This window comes from Schistocerca piceifrons, chromosome 6, assembly GCF_021461385.2.
Source record: "Schistocerca piceifrons isolate TAMUIC-IGC-003096 chromosome 6, iqSchPice1.1, whole genome shotgun sequence".
NCBI classification, from domain to species: domain Eukaryota; kingdom Metazoa; phylum Arthropoda; class Insecta; order Orthoptera; family Acrididae; genus Schistocerca; species Schistocerca piceifrons.
In genome coordinates, this window is record NC_060143.1 from 519,471,848 (window position 1) to 519,492,759 (window position 20,912).

The 20,912-nt window shown below is 42.1% G+C and overlaps 1 protein-coding gene across 3 annotated transcripts in view; it reads right to left on the reverse strand.

The window, feature by feature from the left end:
* Positions 1–10,878, reverse strand: part of LOC124802909 (synaptotagmin 1-like) — a 1,021,155-nt gene extending 1,010,277 nt beyond the window's left edge. Inside the window, exon 1 of one of the 3 annotated variants that reach the window (XM_047263978.1) lies at positions 10,787–10,878. The gene's annotated coding sequence lies outside the window, so the exon portion shown is untranslated. The remainder of the gene's footprint in view (positions 1–10,786) is intronic. The other 2 variants (XM_047263977.1, XM_047263975.1) reach the window with 2 other exon arrangements.
* Between the last annotated feature and the right edge of the window lie 10,034 nt (positions 10,879–20,912).

Genomic DNA, 20,912 nt, shown 5'->3' on the forward strand with positions numbered 1-20,912 from the left:
CTGATGACCATAGATGTTAAGTCCCATAGTGCTCAGAGCCAGTACATGACGCCGCGCGGGATTAGCCGAGCTGTCTAAGGCGCTGCAGTCCTGGACTGTGCGGCTGGTCTCGGCGGAGGTTAGATTCCTCCCTCGGGCATGGGTGTGTGTTTGTCCTTAGGATAATTTAGGTTAAGTAGTGTGTAAGCTTAGGGACTGATGACCTTAGAAGTTAAGTCCCATAAGATTTCACACATACAATACATGACGAACGATTCAAGGAAAATGTAAGAAGAAGAACAGCACAGGCAGAGAGGAAATTTCTAGCCAGGAGTGTACCGGTGTCAATCGCTGGCTTTAACTTTAGAAGCAGTTTCTCACAATGTACATTCAGAGCACAACACTGCATGGAAGTGAATCATGGGCAGTGTGAAAAGCAGAAAAAAGGAGAATGGGAGCGTTTGAGATGCGCTGCAGAACGATTATGAAAACGGAGTAAATTGATCAGAGATGATGCTCTCCGCAGAGTTGGCGAGGAGAGGAACATTTGTAAAACATTGACGAGAAGAAGGGGACATATATGATAGGACGAGTGTCACGACATCAAGTGGTATTTGAAATGTAGCTTGACTTTTTATATGTCGTGACGAAGCTCTTAGTGGACTAAACTCCAGAAAACGTAATGTAAAATTGTAGTTATTAGGAGATCTGGATGTAATAAATTAGTATGTAAACATTTATAAGGTCGCATGTTTCTGTCTGACAAAATGTCAATTCTTAAAAACCATTGTGGTTCATTGTGTGATTTACCATTAAAATGCTGATAGTGTCCAATCCAAGAATAGTCAATGTATATGTTCCCATAATGATATTTTCACTCTGCAGCGGAGTGTGCCCTGATATGAAACTTTCTGGCAGATTAAAACTGAATGCCGGACCGAGACTCGAACTCTTGACCTTTACCTTTCGCGGGCAAGTGCTCTACCATCTGAGCTACCCAAGCACGACTCAAGACCTCTGCTCAGAGCTTCAACTCCGGCAGTACCTCGCCTCCTACCTTCAAAACTTCACAGAAGCTCTTCTGCGAACCTTGCAGAACGAGCACTCCTGGTATGCAGAAGGCAAAGGTCCCGACTTCGAGTCTCGGTCCAGCACACAGCTCTAACCTGCCAGGAATTTTCGATGTATATGTTGATTCCTCCGATGTATATCTTGTGAAATGACAATGAACATAAAATTAGATAGGTTCACTCTTACACAGAGGCTTACGCAACAGTAGTTATGTTCATGCATCATTCGTTGATGGAATAAGGAACATAGTTGTACAAAGATGCAGCGAGTTGCAGTTAAATTAGTTTAATGAATGGTACAAGTACTTTAAAGTAATTATAGGTCCAGTGGTTGAGCGGAGCGGAAACAAGATACCCTATAAATCACAAAATGAATACTTGTCCGAATTTTCATAGTCAACGGAAAGGTGGGAAATGGAAAACTGGATAACAAATAGACGAGCGTGAGCTCAAGTTTTGCAAAATAAGGTTCAAGTGCTTGAAAAGAATCAGGATAGTAAAGAAAATCTTAATAGCTAATTTGAGGGAATGATTCACTAACAGCTGCTGCCAGCTATGTAAATGAAGTAGCAAAAAGTTCATCTCACAAGGGATAGCTATTTTGTGGATAAAACGTTACACTGGTGTCGCATTTCGCTGTCAATACAAGAAATATTGAAAAAAAAATTGAAAAAAATACTGTCAAATGTTTTGTGAAATGATATGTCTATAAGTTGGAAATAAAATAATAGACTATAGAAACAACTCATGCGCCAATCAATGATGCTCGAAATTATGAACGGCAGACGAGATGAAAACTTAGAATTTAAAGTTCAGAGTTTAACATTGAAGATTAGAATTTTAGAGAGCACTAGAGGATAATTGTCTGGTGGATTATGCAGACCGTGCGGTCTCATTTTCTGTGCGCTCACTTCGTGCATCATTCAAAGGCACATCAAATATGAGTGTGAAAACTTCGCCCTGCGAACTTTACACTCCACCAGAAATCTGCGAACTCTCCGCCTTGTACCTGCGTCCATTGTGTCCCGTCCTACCTGCAGCCGGACCGCCCTAATCACCTTGCTCTACCTGTTCCCTGGAATCGGCAGAGCTCCACCTGCACAGTCCCATCTGCCTGTTAGTATCGCTCTAGTTTTCGTAGACTTCACATCGTGCCACTTGGATATTACCATCTTAGTAGCTGTGGTATGGAAGTTTCAACATTTCGTGGTAAGCCTAGTTGCCACTTACACAGTGGAGAAAACGAAGGAAAATGGGACTGTGATTTGGCGCTGTTCAAAACAGAAAGAGAAGCATTGCCGAGGAAAGCTTAAGACCAGGGCTTCTGCAGTGCTCTTTTCGCACGAGTCTCAATGTGGAGCTCCGGATGACGCAAGGTTGGAAGTACAGAGGACTCTGAACCAGGCAAAGAAGAGGGCACGAGAGTACGTCTATTTCCGAAATCTATTCAGAGGAGCTTGGTAGCTTGCATAATCAAGAGTACGACTTTGTGACAGAAATGCCAGAGCAGCGAACAACGAAGATGACATTATACAAGCAAAGGGGAAAGTCGCAGGGAAGTGAGAGGGTCCAGAGACAAGAGAAGAGATTGAACTTAAAGTAGAGCTATAAACTACAAATGATGGCAGCAGTTTCCTGTTAAGCGACGATAAATCAGGAGAGAGGGTAATAGTTTTTTGTGGAAGAACAGAGAGAGAGAGAGAGGCCCTAAGAAGTAAACGAGACTTTTTTTATGGATTGTACGATCAAGTGCTGTAGTAAACCGTTTTCACAGATATATACAATTCATGCAGATTTTGGAAATAATAAAAATGAGACTAAAGGAAAGAGATATATCTGACTTTTCAGAAATGTGCTGGAAAATATTCTAGAATGGAACCCTGCAAGTGTGACTGTAGATTTTGAGTCAGCAGCGATTTCTGCAATTATACATATGTTACCAACTTCCTCAGTGCAGGGATGCTGTTTCCACATGTGAAAGTCTCTCTCGAGGAAAGTACAGGATCTTGGACTCACTCGCGGATATAAAGAAAATGAAGAAGTGAGACAACAAATGCGCATGAGTGCTGCGCTGGCGTTTCTACGGCCTGAAGATGTACGTGATGGTTGGCTGGAGATACATTCACAGCAACGATCTTCCTAGGCTTTCTGACTTTTTCGACTATTTTGTAGAGAGACGGTTGGAAAATGAAGAAAACCCTATCAGCCTTTGGAGCTGTTACAAAAGTGAACAACTTACTCCTTAGAGGGCTGGCATAACAAAATTAATAATATGCTTTCCAAACCAAATCCAAAAATTAATGATGTAATTACTTGCATGAAAACCGAAGCAGAAAATTCAGCGTGCGTGTTAATGAGAACAGAGCTGAGTATGTATGGTAAAAGTAAGAAAACAGTGTACATGAAACGGGATAAAAGGCTGGAGCAAATATTGAAAAAGTACGAGGAGGATGGTGAGATAAGGGCTTGCCTGAAGGCTATCTCCTACCTACAAAACTAGACTAAATAATTATCAGAAAATGTGTATAAATAAAAAATATATGAAATGTAATTACCAATATTTAAAAAACACAGAGAAAGATAAAAAAATTGACGAAGCTTGTAAGCTGATTTCAAACACGCCCAAAGACAATAAAATCACTTTTGACATTTAACCAGTCCAAAGCCTGGATAAAGTGCGATGGGTATCAGATTATTTTTTAAGGTGTAGGTATCTGATCTCTAACGCATCTAAACCCAAAGCGCCACTAGTCCCATGCCTCAGTAGTGCATACAAATGAACAGTTAAAATGAAGCTACACTACACTGGTGTAAACATAATGACACTTAATATTTCAGTGTATTTAATAAGTGCACTTTTATGAAAATATATCTATTGACAACGACTGCTGTCTGGTGCTGTAAAAGAAACGAATCTTCTTTATGTACTGAAATATTCTAAAGCCTCTGTGAAGTCTTATTTTGTTCCATCTACTGTCTAATTGTTGTTTGTCGTACTAAGCAGGTTGGCGCAGTGGCTAATCAAGGCTCAATCGTCTGGCCGCCCATATCCTACTGTATTTGGTTTTCCTTGTTTAAGCAGATGCTGTGAAGGTTCCTTTAAGAGGTCATGGTAGCTTCCTCCCCCGTCCCCCCCTCTCCCGTAGCCAACAATCCGAGCGAAATATAAATCTCTGATGACCAAAACTGTGGATGTGACATGAAACACCAAACGCAAAATTGGTTTTCTCTAGGTTGTAATGATGAATGATTATATACTGAGCTAAAATTAAGCATGTCTTTGTACTGTAAACTTGCTTTATGTGAGTCCCCATTCACTTTAGAAAGACGCGCGCTAATTATGGAAAGATGAGACTCCTGAGCTATTTAAATATGAAGTTACTGAATGTCTTCGCGATATCTGCCATTATCAATTTCGAGCTCACACAGAACTGTATTAATTTCCTATTTTGTTACCTACATGACGAATATTTTGTTCTGTTTCACACTGACGTTTACGCAGTGGTTTGTTTAGCTATGTATTTTCGTACCCAATGCCATCCTCACCAATTACTACCCTCACAAAATCATTTATTTATTTACTAATTCCGATAGGACCATTCTTCCATTTGAGATGTTGTCTAGGTATTTCTGTTTACAGTTAGACATGTTCCTAAGGTTTTAAGGTTTAAAAATTCAACCACACTGGAAAACTTTAAACAAATTTATATGCATTGTTCAAACTCGTGCCTGTGGTAAAGAGACTACAGCAAGTATAGTACAAACTGTGATTTTTAGTTGAATGTGCCATCCAAATTCTAAAAACATTCTCACGCTGTGGCTGATATAGAAGGAGTCAGACGTTAACTGATAGTTAACGCTTTTTTTATTTCATAGTCTGTTAAACAAAAACAAATGAGTAATGTTTGTTTTTAAATTTTTTGTCATTTACTATTTTGATGATTCAACTGTTAGACTTCCATGACAGTCAAAGGTCACTGACAGATGTCAGAAAAGAAAATATTACTACTACTTTCATTGTATTCTTCTTCATATGCTTTTTCTTCAACTAATACACTGTCTACTCTTGCATGACAGTTATGTGCATGATTTCCTACGTTTCCTTTAAGTCCTTCAGTTTTATCAAGAACCACCTCCTTGACAGGTTCTTCACTTTTTTACTCTAGTCAATTATTTAATCATCTACAAATGTACTCTTCAATACAATATTTTTGCGCCTTCTTTCATGTCCTTTGGATCAGCATCGAACCAGTCAACAAATGGCCCTTCAAAAACCTGACCGCAATTTACTTGTTTATTTATTTATTTACTTATTTTGTGGTCCACTTGGACAACGTCGCTGTGTATGCATTCTAAAAAAATAGTTCAAATGGCTCTGCGCACTATGGGACTTAACTTCTCAGGTCATCAGTCCCCTAGAACTTAGAACTACTTTAACCTAACTAACCTAAGGACATCATACACATCCATGCCAAAGGCAGGATTCGAACCTGCGACCGTAGCGGTTGCGCGGTTCCAGACTGTAGCGCCTAGAACCGCTCGGCCACACCGGCCGGCATGCGTTCTAAACCAAATTTCTGTATAAATTAATAGAATCATTTTTTTTTTTTTACTTTTAATCAGTAAGAACTCTCTACGTAAAAATTTATACATATGAGAACTAATAACACTGAAATTGTTACATGCAACATATAGTACGGCCACTACCATACGGCTTGAGCATGCTAGCTCGTGTCCCCAGGGGATTAGTGGGCCCTTCCTCGACATTTTCTTTTCGGAAAATTCACAGGGCGGAGAATACACGACACCATCAAATATTTCTGTAGAATCACAATGTATTTGACTGTCTTTTTCAATTTTTTATAAAATTTAGTTTGAGCCGTTCTATCCGGTGAAACTTCCCTTGTTAAGAGGGGCATGAATGCCGAAACTGCAAATGCACGTAAGCGGAACATGTCGTCTTTTGACCGATTAGCTGTTGTTGATCTCTGCAACAGAAGACGAAGAGTATATCTCCGAAATACCTGGAAGAAATAACACTTGGGAAGGTATCTGTTAAAGGTAGTATATTGTCTCTGGCATAGGTTGCAGTTTATGTATTACGAAGTCGAAGTGTGCTGCTGGAACAGAAACAGCTGTGGTAAAGTTTGTTTCCAAACTGAAAATCGAGATGGTGTCATTTCTGCAGCGCGTCTTTTGAACTAGTGGCGACGCACTGTGCACAGACGTCTGCGAATGTTTATTTTTCATTAGGTGCTCTGATGCCAAACTAAATACAGGAATTATCAACTAATGCAGCTAAATAATGAAACACACACGAGGAGAATCTTCGTAAATCACTGCACGATGCGTTCCACTGCTAGATGGGAAACTGATCCTAACATTTGTGTTGTGCCCAAAAAAAAATACGCAACATAGTGGAAACCTTATGTCCATTCAATAGTCTTTCGTGCTACACGGATTAAATAAACCTTTCAGAACAGATTCACCGTAAGTACATGTGCTGTAGTTTCATCACACAACTCCAACTTGGTATGTGGTTGATTGCATGGCCGTCTTTCTCAGTACTTGTGACAGTAGATTATTATTGGTTTTCTGTCTTGCGCTTATTGCATTGAAAGGCTGTCTTTCTTCAGATGCGTTTCGCTGTTATTTACAAAGCATCTTGTAGGCCTATGTTCATTGTGGAAATGTGGATGCATTATATGTCTCTGTATATTGGTATTAAAGCATTAAAAACAGTACTCCCTCATAAAATTGGTCATTTTTATCTCTGGTGCTTTTGCCTATTGTTTATACGAGGTGTTTAAGAAAAGTAATGACACTGCTATTTATCTATCAAAGCTTGTTATTTCAAATAATAATATTTCACCTTTTAAAATAGTTCCATTCGGCAGCTATACACCGATGGAGTCGTTGTTCCTAGTCTTGCTAGCAGTGCTGAAAGGTTTCAACTGGTAGCGTCTTTAACCTGCCGCCCATATTCTTTTGAATGTTCTCCAGAATCCCAAAATGACAACCTTTTAAGACGTTTTTCACGTTCGGGAAAAGAAAAAAGTCACATGGACGCAGGTCAAGTGAATCGGGGGCTGTGAAACAACAGGTATTGCTTTTGAGGTCAAAAATTTCGTGATGGAAGTGACTGTGTACCATGGGGCTTTGTTATGATTCAGCCTTCACTTGTCTGCAATAGCCGGTATCACTCGATTCACAGTTTTCCTGAGCCTTTCAAGCACATATTTGTAAAACACTTGGATGACAGTTTGTTCTGGAGTAATAAATCACAAAAGCCAACGCACACGTTGGACATTTCCGTTGGTTTTTGAGGTAGAAGTTCTCCTTGAACGAGATGCATCTTCAACGTGTTCTCGGTCTATCAAAAATGATCTGTGCCAGCGAAAAACTTCTGCTCTCGGTAAGTAATGTTCTCCACAAGCCTGTTTTAGAGGTCACACTCGCAGATTCGTGAAGTTTAACACAAAACTTGATGTCATAACGTTGCTCTAAATTCCGCTGTTCCGTTTCCGTAGTACACAACAAAAACATAACTTAATTGATGGCGCCCTCAAAAACTATGTGGTGAGTGTACAGAGCTGAAACTCAGACTGAGTTCCTGGAAGGTGTGAACACACCGGTGTAGACTAGTAGAACAACACAGCGTTGCCATATCGCTCGCAGTTTTGTCAGTCTCATTACTTTTCACACATACCTCGTATAGTCTGCAAACCACAGGTTTTTCCATGTTCGCTAAGTTACAGTAACGAACACACGCGCACACACACACACACACACACACACACACACACACACACACACACACACACACAATCTCACTAATTACTAAGGAAAAAAAATACATTTACCGTTGGCAAAACTCAGAAAATACACTGAAAAATGAATAAACATAAACACTGTGCTGCTTGCGGAACACGTGAAACTACAGTAGTATTTCTCGGGGAAGTTTTATAAAAGTGAGGTTTAGTGGAAAAAATTTAAAGAAACAGTCAAATTTTTTGTGACATGATTTGTGTAAAAGTAAGAAATACAATGCGTTAGAGAAACCTCTGACGCACCTTTTGACGCTCGGTATGATGCACACTAAATGAGGTGCCAGTTCACAATTTAAGTTTCAGAGCCTGACTTAGCATTTTGAAGAATACTGAAGGGTACTTGCCTGCAGCATTATGTAGACTGTGCACCTCATTTGCTGCACATGATTACGAGCGTCATTCAGAGGCGCGTCAAATGTTTCTCTAATTTAATTTCGTCTTACTTTTTGACGAATCATTTCACAAAATATTTCATCGTGTCTTTTAAATTTTTTATTTTCATATTTTGTTCATTATTACGAAGAGTATTTAGAAACATGAAGCCTTATTGTCAGTCAAATAACACACCATTGTAGCTCTTAATGTATGAAATAACGGGCGTTGAAGAGAAGATGTTTTGGCAGTTCATTTAGATAGCAGCGGTAGTCCGAATATTTCAATCGTCCCTCAGAAGATTAACCTCCCTGGATTTTTTTCCGAAACTAGACATCACGCTGACCTGTTTGGTACCTCATTCGCCATTTCCCACTTTCCGTTTGGAGACAAAACTTCGGGCAAACAATTCTTTGTGCAATTTATACGACACGTTTTCGCTCTACTCAGACATGAAAACATGCACTGTAAGAAACAGACCGTTCAAAACGGCGAAAAATTAACAAAAGTGGAAGCGCAACCAAGATTATTTCGATCTCGACCTACCGTAACAACAAAATAAAAAGCAGTATATGCAGAATTTATAAACAAGAGGCAAAAACACCGTAAGAAAAGTGTACCTCAGCTTATTAAGTACACTTCTGGCCATTAAAATTGCTACACCGCGAAGATGACGTGCTACAGACGCGAAATTTTAACGACAGGAAGAAGATGCTGTGATATGCAAATGATTAGCTTTTCAGAGCATTCACACAAGGTTGGCGCCGGTGGCGACACCTTCGACGTGCTGACATAAGGAAATTTTCCAACCGATTTCTCATACACAAACAATAGTTGACCGGCGTTGCCTGGTGAAACGTTGCTGTGATGCCTCGTGTAAGGAGGAGAAATGCGTACCATCATGTTTCCGACTTTGATAAAGGTCGGATTGTAGCCTATCGCGATTGCGGTTTATCGTATCACGATACTGCTGCTCGCGTTGGTCGAGATCCAATGACTGTTAGCAGAATAACGAATCGGTGGTTTCAGGAGGGTAATACGGAACGCGTTGCAGGATCCCAACGGCCTCGTATCACTAGCAGTCGAGATGACATGCATCTTATCCGCATTGTTGTAACGGATCGTGCAGCCACGTCTCGATCCCTGAGTCAAGAGATGGGGACGTTTGCAAGACAACAAACATCTGCACGAACAGTTCGACGACGTTTGCAGCAGCATGGATTATCAGCTCGTGGACCATGGCTGCGGTTACCCTTGACGCTGCATCACAGACAGGAGCGCCTGCGATGGTGTACTCAACGACGAGCCTGTGTGCACGAATGGCAAAACGTCATTTTTTCGGATGAATCCAGGTTCTGTTTACAGCAACATGATGGTCCCATCCGTGTTTGGCGACATCGCAGTGAACGCACATTCGAAGGGTGTATTCGTCATCGCCATACTGGCTTATCACCCGGCGTGATTGGTAGGGGGTGCCATTGGTTACACGTCTCGGTCACCTCTTGTTCGCATTGACGGCACTTTGAACAGTGGACGTTACATTTCAGATGTGTTACTACCTGTGGCTTTACCCTTCCTTCGATCCCTGCGAAACCCTACATTTCAGCAGGATAATGCATGACGGCATGTTGCAGGTCCTGTACGGGCCTTTGTGGATACAGAAAATGTTCGACTGCTACCCTGGCCACCACATTCTCCAGATCTCTCACCAACTGAAAACGTCTGGTCAATGTTGGCCGGTCAACTGGCTCGTCACAATACGCCAGTCACTACTCTTGATGAACTGTGGTATCGTGTTGAAGCTGCATGGGCAAGTGTGCCTGTACACGCCATGCAAGCTCTGTTTGACTCAATGCGCAGGCGTATCCAGGCCGTTATTACGGGCAGCTGTGGGTTCTGGGTACTGATTTCTCAGGATCTATGCACCCAAATTGCGTGAAAATGTAATCATATGTCAGTTCCAGTATAATATATTTGTCCAATGAATACCCGTCTATCATCTGCATTTCTTCTTGGTGTAGCAATTTTAGTGGCCAGTAGTGTAAATATTCTTTTTTGCCTGTAAATATTATGTACGCACATCTGCAGACATTCACAGGACGTGCCTTATAAATGAAAACGAATCGCACCTTCTGTAAAATTTTCTTTAACTGCGTTAAGCTTAAGACGGAGAAACGATTAATAATTCGAATCGAACGTAAATTTAAACTCGATTTTCATTTCTTTTCAGAGCGTTTTCACTGCACGCTCACATGGCACCCAAATCATTCAACAGCTGATTAACGGTTCGTCCCGCAAGAACCATACAGCCGTAGGATGTCAAACGCAACTTTCGTAACCGGTAATGGCAAGAAACCATGAAAGGAAAGTAAAAAATAAAAAAGAGGTTTAAAATAATCGTGATGTTGGTGGTTGGTAGTTGTATGTGGGTCTTGGTCACGCTGTACGGGAACTTTGACGTTCTTTCACGAGAGGCCACATCTTCCAGCACCACAAGCGTAGCTCGCTCACTGTTATTGTTTACAGATGACTCACCAGCTGCGGGACTCGGCTGGTGGCGCGGACACGTGGACAAAACCAGTCAGACGGCCATTACCGGGGTCCGCTGCACAGGCAGCAGCGGTTCGCGCACTGAACTGCCGCGGCGGCTTTTCCTCCCGGCTGTAGGCACGCGAGGAAGCAGATAGCGGCTTCGCTTCCTGGGGGACTGCGGTCCCCAGGGAAGGAGCGTGGCGCAGCACGCCACAGCACGGCGCGGCCCGGGATAGAAGTGGACACGCGGCCAGCGGCGAATTGTCGCCTCCACACCACAACAGCGGGCGGCGCCTGTCGCAGCCGCTGTCGGAACTCCTAAACGGTACACGACACCGCACTACGATCAAAATTACTTAACGATTGACACATCGTGATATACAGGGTGTTACAAAAAGGTACCGCCAAACTTTCAGGAAACATTCCTCACACACAAAGAAAGAAAATATGTTATGTGGACATGTGTCCGGAAACGCTTACTTTCCATGTTAGATCTCATTTTATTACTTTTCTTCAAATCACATTAATCATGGAATGGAAACACACAGCAACAGGACGTACCAGCGTGACTTCACTTTGTTACAGGAAGTGTTCAAAATGTTCTCCGTTAGCGAGGATACATGCATCCACCCTCCGTCGCATGGAATCCCTGATGCGCTGATGCAGCCCTGGAGAATAGCGTATTGTATCACAGCCGTCCACAATGCGAGCACAAAGAGTCTCTACATTTGGTACCGGGGTTGCGTAGACAAGAGCTTTCAAATGCCCCCATAAATGAAAGTCAAGAGGGTTGAGGTCAGGAGAGCGTGGAGGCGATGGAATTGGTCCGCCTTTACCAATCCATCGGTCACCGAGTCTGTTGTTAAGAAGCGTACGAACACTTCGACTGAAATGTGCAGGAGCTCCATCGTGCATGAACCACATGTTGTGTCGTACTTGTAAAGGCACATGTTCTAGCAGCACAGGTAGAGTATCCCGTATGAAATCATGATAACGTGCTCCACTGAGCGTAGGTGGAAGAACGTGGGGCCCAATCAAGACATCACCAACAATGCCTGCACAAACATTCCCAGAAAATCTGTGTTGATGACGTGATTGAACAATTGCGTGCGGATTCTCGTCAGCCCAGACATGTTGATTGTGAAAATTTACAATTTGATCACGTTGGAATGAAGCCTCATCCGTAAAGAGAACATTTGCACTGAAATGAGGATTGACACACTGTCGGATGAACCATTCGCAGAAGTGTACACGTGCAGGCCAATCAGCTGCTGATAGTGCCTGCACACGCTGTACATGGTACGGAAACAACTGGTTCTCCCGTAGCACTCTCCATATAGTGACGTGGTCAACGTTACCTTGTACAGCAGCAACTTCTCTGACGCTGACATTAGGGTTATCGTCAACTGCACGAAGAATTGCCTCGTCCATTTCAGGTGTCCTCGTCGTTCTAGGTCTTCTCCAGTCGCGAGTCATAGGCTGGAATGTTCCGTGCTCCCGTTGCTTCGAACGTCTTCCTGTCGGGACACCTTCGTTCTGGAAATCTGTCTCGATACAAAGGTACCGCGCCACGGCTACTGCCCAGTGCTAATCCGTACATCAAATGGGCATCTGCCAACTCCGCATTTGTAAACATTGCACTGACTGCAAAACCACGTTCGTGATTAACACTAACCTGTTGATGCTACATACTGATGTGCTTCATACTTGTACTGTAGAGCAATGAGTCGCATGTCAACACAAGCACCGAAGTCAACATTACCTTCCTTCAATTGGGCCAACTGGCGGTGAATCGAGGAAGTACAGTACATACTGACGAAACTAAAATGAGCTCTAACATGGAAATTAAGCGTTTCCGGAGACATGTCCACATAAAATCTTTTCTTTATTTGTGTGTGAGGAATGTTTGCTGGAAGTTTGGCAGTACTTTTTTGTAACACCCTGTATAGATGAGAATCTTAATTGGAAAATTAATATTTTGTATCTCCTAAAGCCACTAGGTTCAGCAACTTTTGCAATAAGAATAATTGCCAATTGTGAGGATGTAGAAATTAGTAAGCTAACATACTTTGCATACTTCCACTCTCTGATGTCATACGGAATTATATTCTGGGGCAACTCAACACTTAGGCAAAAGGTATTCACTGCTCAAAAGAAATTAGTTAGAATAATGTGTGGGGTTTATAGTCGCACATCTTGTAGGCATCTGTTTAAAAGGTTAGGAATCCTTACAACTGCTTCACAGTACATTTACTCAGTAATGAAATGTTTTCTCAACAACGTGGACCAGTTTAAAATCAACAGCGACATTCATGATTACAATACCAGAAAAAAGAAAGACCTACACTATCCTTTACTTAACCTATCTTTGGCACAGAAAGGGGTAAAATATGCTGCTATAAAACTTTTTGATAAATTACCAGATGAAATAAAATGTCTGACAGACAGCAGTAATAGTTTCAAAAACAAATTGAAATCATACGTCCTTGACAACTCCTTCTGTACCATAGATGAATTCTTGAATATGAGTAAATAAATCTAGAGATATAATATATGCATTTTGTGCCATTTAAGGGAATAGGATAGATAATAGAAATATTTAGGTATAACACTATAATGTAAACAAAAAAAACTTGTTTCCTGTGCGCATTTCTTGTGCATTTGACACGTTCCACATCATAACGGTTTTCCGTGCTATTGATCAATGGATCACGTAACTAACTAACTAACTAACTAACTCGTCAGGAACACGTGAAAGGCGCGCAGTAGAGTTGCCACATCCCACACGGAACTCACGCGTAATCTTGCACTGCATTCAACTCGTTCAGACTTGCAGACTGTTGGATGTCACATGGAACTGGAATCAGCGTGTTCTGGAACAACGCGTAGTTTTATTTACAGAAACAAAATTTGAAGGCGATAAATGGAAAATTGATTCCTGATAAGCCACGCGGGATCAGCCGAGAGGTCTTAGGCGCTGCGGTCATGTTCTGTGCGGCTGGTCCCGCCGGAGGTTTGAGTCCTCTCTCGCGCATGGGTGTGTGTGTGTGTGTTTGTCCTTAGGATAATTTAGGTTAAGTAGTGTGTAAGCTTAGGGACTGACGACCTTAGCAGTTAAGTTCAAAAATGGTTCAAATGGCTCTGAGCACTACGGGACTTAACATCTATGGTCATCAGTCTCCTAGAACTTAGACCTACTTAAACCTAACTAACCTAAGGACGTCACACAACACCCAGTCATCAAGAGGCAGAGAAAATCCCTGACCCCGCCGGGAATCGAACCCGGGAACCCGGGCGTGGGAAGCGAGAACGCAACCGCACGACCACGAGCTGCGGACAGCAGTTAAGTCCCATAAGATTTCACACACATTTGAAATTTTTTTGTTTTGTTTTTTTTATTCCTGATAACATTACCGAATTTTCGACATGCATGAAGCTTTCGTACTATGAACACTTTATGCGAAAGAAATGTCAAGATCCATCATACATCCACCTTCTCTATACCAGATATCTATCAAACACCTACAACACGAGATAATATGAATTAAATGTGACGCATAACGCTGTGTTCGTGTGTCAAGACCTAACTGCTCCTTTGTTTAGTTTTATCGTCAGAAACATCGTTAGAATTATATTTAACCAATTATTACTTTTCCTAATCATCCAACTTATTTCTAATGCAACAAAAATAAATTTGTGTGTGTTCATCGAAGTGACAGGGCTACGTGACATCTACATCTATATCTACATGATTACTCTGCTATTCACAATCAAGTGGCTGGCAGAGAGTTCAATTAACCACCTTCATGCTGTCTCTCTACCGTTCCACTCTCGAACGGCACGCCGGAAAAAGGAGCACTTAAATTTTTCCGTGCGAGCCCTGATTTCTCTTATTTTATCGTGATCATCATTTCTCCCTATGTAGGTGGGTGCCAAAAGAATGTTTTTGCAATCGGAGGAGAAAACTGGATTGAAATTTCATGAGAATATCCCGTCGCAACGAGAAACGCCTTTGTTTTAATGATTGCCACTCCAATTCACGTATCATGTCTGTGACACTATCACCCCTATTTCGCGATAATACAAAACGAGCTGCCCTTCTTTGTACTTTTTCGATGTCATCCGTCAGTCTCACCTGATGCGGATCCCACACCGCACAGCAGTACTCCAGAATAGGGCAGACAAGCGTAGTGCAAGCAGTCTCTTTGGTAGACCTGTTGAACCTTCTAAGTGTTCTGCCAATGAATCGCAGTCTTTGGTTTGCTCTACCCACAATATTATCTATGTGATCGTTCCAATTTAGGTTATTTGTAATTGTAATCCCTAAGTATTTTGTTGAATTTACAGCCCTCAGATTTGTGTAACTTATCTCGTAATCGAAATTTAGCTGATTTCTTTTAGCACTCATGTGAATAACTTCGCACATTTCTTCATTTAGGGTCAATTGCCACTTTTCGCACCATACAGATATCTTATCTAAATCATTTTGCAAGCCGTTTTGATCATCTGATGACTTTACAAGACGGTAAATGACAGCATCATCTGCAAACAATCTAAGACGGCTACTCAGATTGTCTCCTACGTCGTTAACATAGATGGGGAACAACAGACGGCCTATAATACTTCCTTGGGGAACGCCGGATATTACTTTTGTTTTACTCGATGACTTTCCGTCTATTACTACGAACTGTGACCTTTATGACAGGAAATCACGGATCCAGTCGCACAACTGAGGCGATACTCCGTAGGCACGCAGTTTGATTAGAAGACGCTTGTGAGGGACGGTGTCGAATGCCTTCTGGAAATCTAAAAATATGGAACAATATGGCATCCCCTGTCGATAGCACTTATTACTTCATGAGTATAAAGAGCTAGTTGTGTTTCACAAGAACGATATTTTCTGAATCCGTGCTGATTATATGTCAAAAAATCGTTTTTTAATCATCCTAAATAAGCATACTGGTTTGGAAGAAGGAAAGCGATACAAAATATGCTACCTCCCTGTTATTTATTAGAGACCAAAGTGTAAATCATTATAAGATCTTGCAGACTCATGAAATTGTGTACTATGTATAAATACTCACTGAGTCGGTGTATGCGGTTAACAAACATAAAGTTTCCTGTTGTTGCGTTTAAATGTTAAGAAACATGTTCTCTTATTGCAAATAACCACATTAAGTTTCCTTACCGTTAACAAAGTGTGGATGTGCATATTTTCTGGGTACCATTGTAATACGAGATTAAAATCTTAATGAAAACACTCCGACATGTCGTGTCTTGAGTAGATGTAAGGAATATAAATTTGGCTATCGCGTACATGGTCTGTTTTCTTTTTAATTCAGCAAAAGAAGGCGGTAACATCCAACAAAAATCAATTTTGCTTTGAATAACTACCCTGACACGAGGATTATGGAAGTTGCTAGTTCTCAGTACATGAATGCTTAAAACATGACAAAGTCTTGGATTGCGTGTGCAGAGCCAATATTCTTTGAAACAAATGAGTCAAGGCGAGACTAACCTCATTTTATTTTTTAGATCGAAGTAGTTTTGAGCACATAGAAGATGCATCTATAGCTAACACATCTGGGAGAAACTTGATCAAACGTACGATGAAACTGGCACTACTGAGAGACCTCATATACAACTAGTTTGGAACCATCTAAAATTGATGAAGAATATGTGAACATAATTATTTCAGCTCCTCATAAATTAAGAAACATTAAATTTGATGTTAATAATGAATGGTTGTCTCCACTAATGTTGGCCAGTTTGGCTGAAACATACGGCGAAAACAGAAGTATTCAGCTAATACATGCACTAAAAGTTACAACTAATTTTTGTCAGTTACTGCAGTAGTCAAAGAATGGATGCCTAGTCTATTTCAGGCATGATGGCTGCTAAATACACAACAATGAGGAAACATTTGTGTGTTCAGCGACGTTTATAAATAATTTGTACTTACTGGACACACGAAAATAGAGTGCTAATCTATTATGTCCTCATAATTTAAATTTCATTGCACTCTGGCTTTGGTGCATGGAACATCAGAATTTTAAAGCTGTAAGTAAACAAACAGATTGTACAAAGGGTTTAAGTTTGTCTCCTGCAACTCGTTGCAAGCGAGAAATACCCCGAAGAGAAGAAAACCAGACTGCCACTCAATATTTGGAAATTTCTGGTAAGTTCTTATGGAACTTCTCAGGACCTATGTCCTTAGACTTACAAGCTACTTAATCTAACTTAAACTAACTTACGCTAACGACAATACACACACCCATGCCCAAGAGAGGACTCGAACCTCCGACAGGAAGAGCCGCACGAACCGTGGCAAGACGCCCAAGACCCCGCGGCTACACCGCGTGGCACTGCCACTCAATAATGATAGTTCAAGAGCTTGACAATCAATATAATTATTTTTCAGTGACATACAGCGACGAGCCAAAACATTATGACCCGTGGTCGATAGCTTGTTTGCACGTCTTTGGAACGAAATCCATCACTGACTGCGTATTAGGGATCCGATATTTTGTTGGTCGGTTTGTGCAGGTATGTGGCATTAGATGTCTATGCACAGGTCACGTAATTTGTTAGATAATGGGTCACTGATTTGCGTACACAGTTATGGGTAGCTGATATCGACCCAGATGGGTTCAATAGGATTTACATGAGGCGAATTTGGTCTCCGAGACATCATCGTGAGCTTACTATGATGCTCCTTAAACCGCTGTAGGACGGTTCTGGCTCCGAAATACATCTGAAATAGATACTGCTGAAAGATATCGCCGTCGGCGAAGACATCAAGTATGAAGGGATGCATGTGGTCTGCAATTGTCAGTGCGTCTTCCATTACTACCACTGTCCCCACGCAAATGCAGGAGAATGTCTCCCATAACATAATACTGCTCCCATGCTCCCATCAGCCTGGGTACGTGGCGCTCTACACGTTTCGAGTCGTGTTCACCTCGTTGACGGCGTTTGTGGAGACGACCAGAGACCTAGTGAAGAAAACTGTGTTTCACCAGAAGAGCCGACACGTTTCCACTGATCGACGGTCGAACCTCGATGGTCCCGTACCGGGTGCGATCGTAATTGACGATGTCGCTGGGTCAACATGTGAACACCTATGGGCAGCTTGCTTTGGAGCTCCATGTTCAACAATGTACGATGAGCGGTGAACTCCGAAACACTCGTGTACACTGCCATTGTGCTCTTTCGACAGATATGCCGCAGATCACCATCTGTCTCTCATTACAGAGCAGACAAGCCTCCGAACCCAAATTCCTCTGGAGCCGTGGACGTCCAACCATTTAGCGCCTATTGGTAGTTTCATTGTCCTTTTACCTCTTTCCGTAGATGCTCATTATGGTAGCACGTGAACATTCGAACCAGCTTTGCTGTTTTCGAAATACTCGTTCAAAGGCTCTGCATGATAAAATCTGCCCTTTGTGAAAGTCCTTTATCTCAATGGATTTCCCCATTTGCAGCCCATATCTTCGTTAGCGTGACCCCCGTCCGTGTCCGCTCCGGTTGCATACACCCTTTGATCAAAAGTATCCGAACACTCCTAAAAACATACGTTTTTCATATTTTTGCATTGTACTGTCACATACTGCCAGGTAATGCATATCAGCGGCCTCAGTAGTCATTAGACATCGTGAGAGAGCAGAATGGGGTGCTCTGCTCAACTCACGGGCTTCGACCATGGTCAGGTGATTGGGTGTCACTTGTGTCATGCGTCTGTACGAGAGATTTCCACATTCCTAAACATCCCTAGGTCCACTGTTTCCGATGTGATAGTGAAGTGGAAACGTGAAGGGACACGCACACCACAAAAGCGTACAGACCGACCTCGTCTGTTGACTGACAGAGACTGCCGACAGTTGAAGAGGGTCATAGCGTGTATTAGGCAGACATCTATCCAGACCATCACACAGGAATTCCAAACTGCATCATGATCCACTGCAAGTACTATGACAGGCGGAAGGTGAGAAAACTTCGCTTTCATGGTCGATCGGCTGCTCATAAGCCACACATCACGCCGGTAAATGCCAATCGGCGCTTCGCTTGGTGTAAGTAGCGTAAACAATGGACGATTGAACAGTGGAAAAACGTTGTGTAGAGTGAGGAATAGCGGTACACAATGTGGCGATCCGATGGCAGGGTGTGGGTATGGCGAATGTCCGGTGAACATCTGCCAGCGTGTGTAGCCCCAGCAGTAAAATTCGGAGGCGGTGGTGTTACGCTGTGGTCGTGGCACTACCACACCACAGGTCTACATTTGATGTTTTAAGCATCTTCTTGCTTCACACTGTTGAAAAGCAATCCAGGGATGGCGACTGCATCTTTCACCACGATCGAGCACCTGTTGATAATGCACTGCTTGTGGCGGGGCGGTTACACGACAACATCCCTATAATGTACTGGCCTGCACAGAGTCCTGACCTGAATCCTACAGAACACCTTTGGGATGTTTTGGAACGCCGATTTCGTGCCAGGCCTCGCCGATCGACATCGATACCTCTCCTCAGTGCAGCACTTCGTGAAGAATGGACTGCCATTCCCAATGAAACCTTTCAGCACCTGATTAAACGTATGCCTGCGAGAGTGGAAGCTGTCCTCGAGGCTAAGGGTGGGTCAACACCATACTGAATTTTAGCATTACTGATGGACGGCGCCACGACCTTGTAAGTCATTTTCAGCCAGGTGTCCGGATACTTTTGACCACATAGTGTAGCTTTTGTTTCCGCGTCACGTGCCCGCAACGCCATCAGGAGGCATCCAACGTCACGGTAGACATGACCATAAGGTTTTGTCTTATTTGTGTATGTGATCCCATTGAAACTGCGCACTCGGGGGCATGCAGTATTTCACTATTTCCACAATTGTTATTCCGGAAACGTACATTTGTATTTTATAAAGGACAAGTTCAGTCTATGAGGAGCTTTCAAGGCTAAAAAAGTCTGTTGGAAATATTAACTGAAGAAAAAAATAAAAATCATTCTCTCAGACAATTGTAAGGAGTACTGTAACAACAATTTCTAAGACTGCTTAAACAGAAATGGTACCAAGCAACAGCTGACTATTCGAGACCCTGCTCAGTGAGATCGGACCATAGAGTTCATGTACACAATACTCGTGGAAAGAGCAAAGTGACTGTTATATGATGCTGCTTCTGCTGAACAATTCTGGGCAGTGGCAACAGCGACAGCTCCTTCTGCTATTAACAGTTCACATGTCAAAGAGATTGATGGAACGACGATTGATGGAGGCGTGATCAGGCAGGAAACGTGATTTATCACAAACGCGAATTTATGGATCAGGAGATGTGACTTTAATACCTAAATAAAAACGCCAAACTACAAATGCATGCTACTGTTAATCTACCAAAGGGCATGATCTGGTTGATCTTGACACATACACCATTATTAACAGGAGATATGTAGTCCTTTTAGAAACTGCGGTGAATTATGATAAATTATACTTACGTTGTACGTCCGAGAGAAGCGTTGTAGCACTTGAAGAAATTAAACGGAATTATTCAGAAGAGAATAAAGAAGAACTGCAGACAGTGCGTAATTCTACTGATGATGCTTTCACCACAAGTACAGACGATGATGTTGAATATCAATCAGCTGATGTTGATGACAGTTGCGGACCTGATGGGAGAATGTAGAGAGATACTCCGATTGCAGCTTACGTCTACGAAAATTGGTTATTCAGTACAGAGTAAAATAAAAGTGTGTCCTCGGTTTATTTTTTCCAGTTCCACGTCTAAATAAGAGACCAGAGAAGAATCTTTATTATGATTAGTGGAAGAAAGCGATGGACGAAGAATGTGAGTCCTTGATGAAAAATAAAACATGGTCAATAGTAGATCTTCCTATTGTAGACAGGTTCTACGTTGTAAGTGGGTACTTAAAACCAAGAGAAAAATAATTCCTTATAAGGCAAGATTTGTTGTTAAACGATGTGTTAAAAGAAAATGTGCTCATTATAAGGTCCACTGACCAGTTCTAACGTTCATTTCAGTACGTTACCTATTTGCTTTGGTTTGTCAAATACAACGCCGGCCGGAATGGCCGAGTGGTTCTAGGTGCTTCAGTCTGGAACCGCGCGACCGCTACGGTCG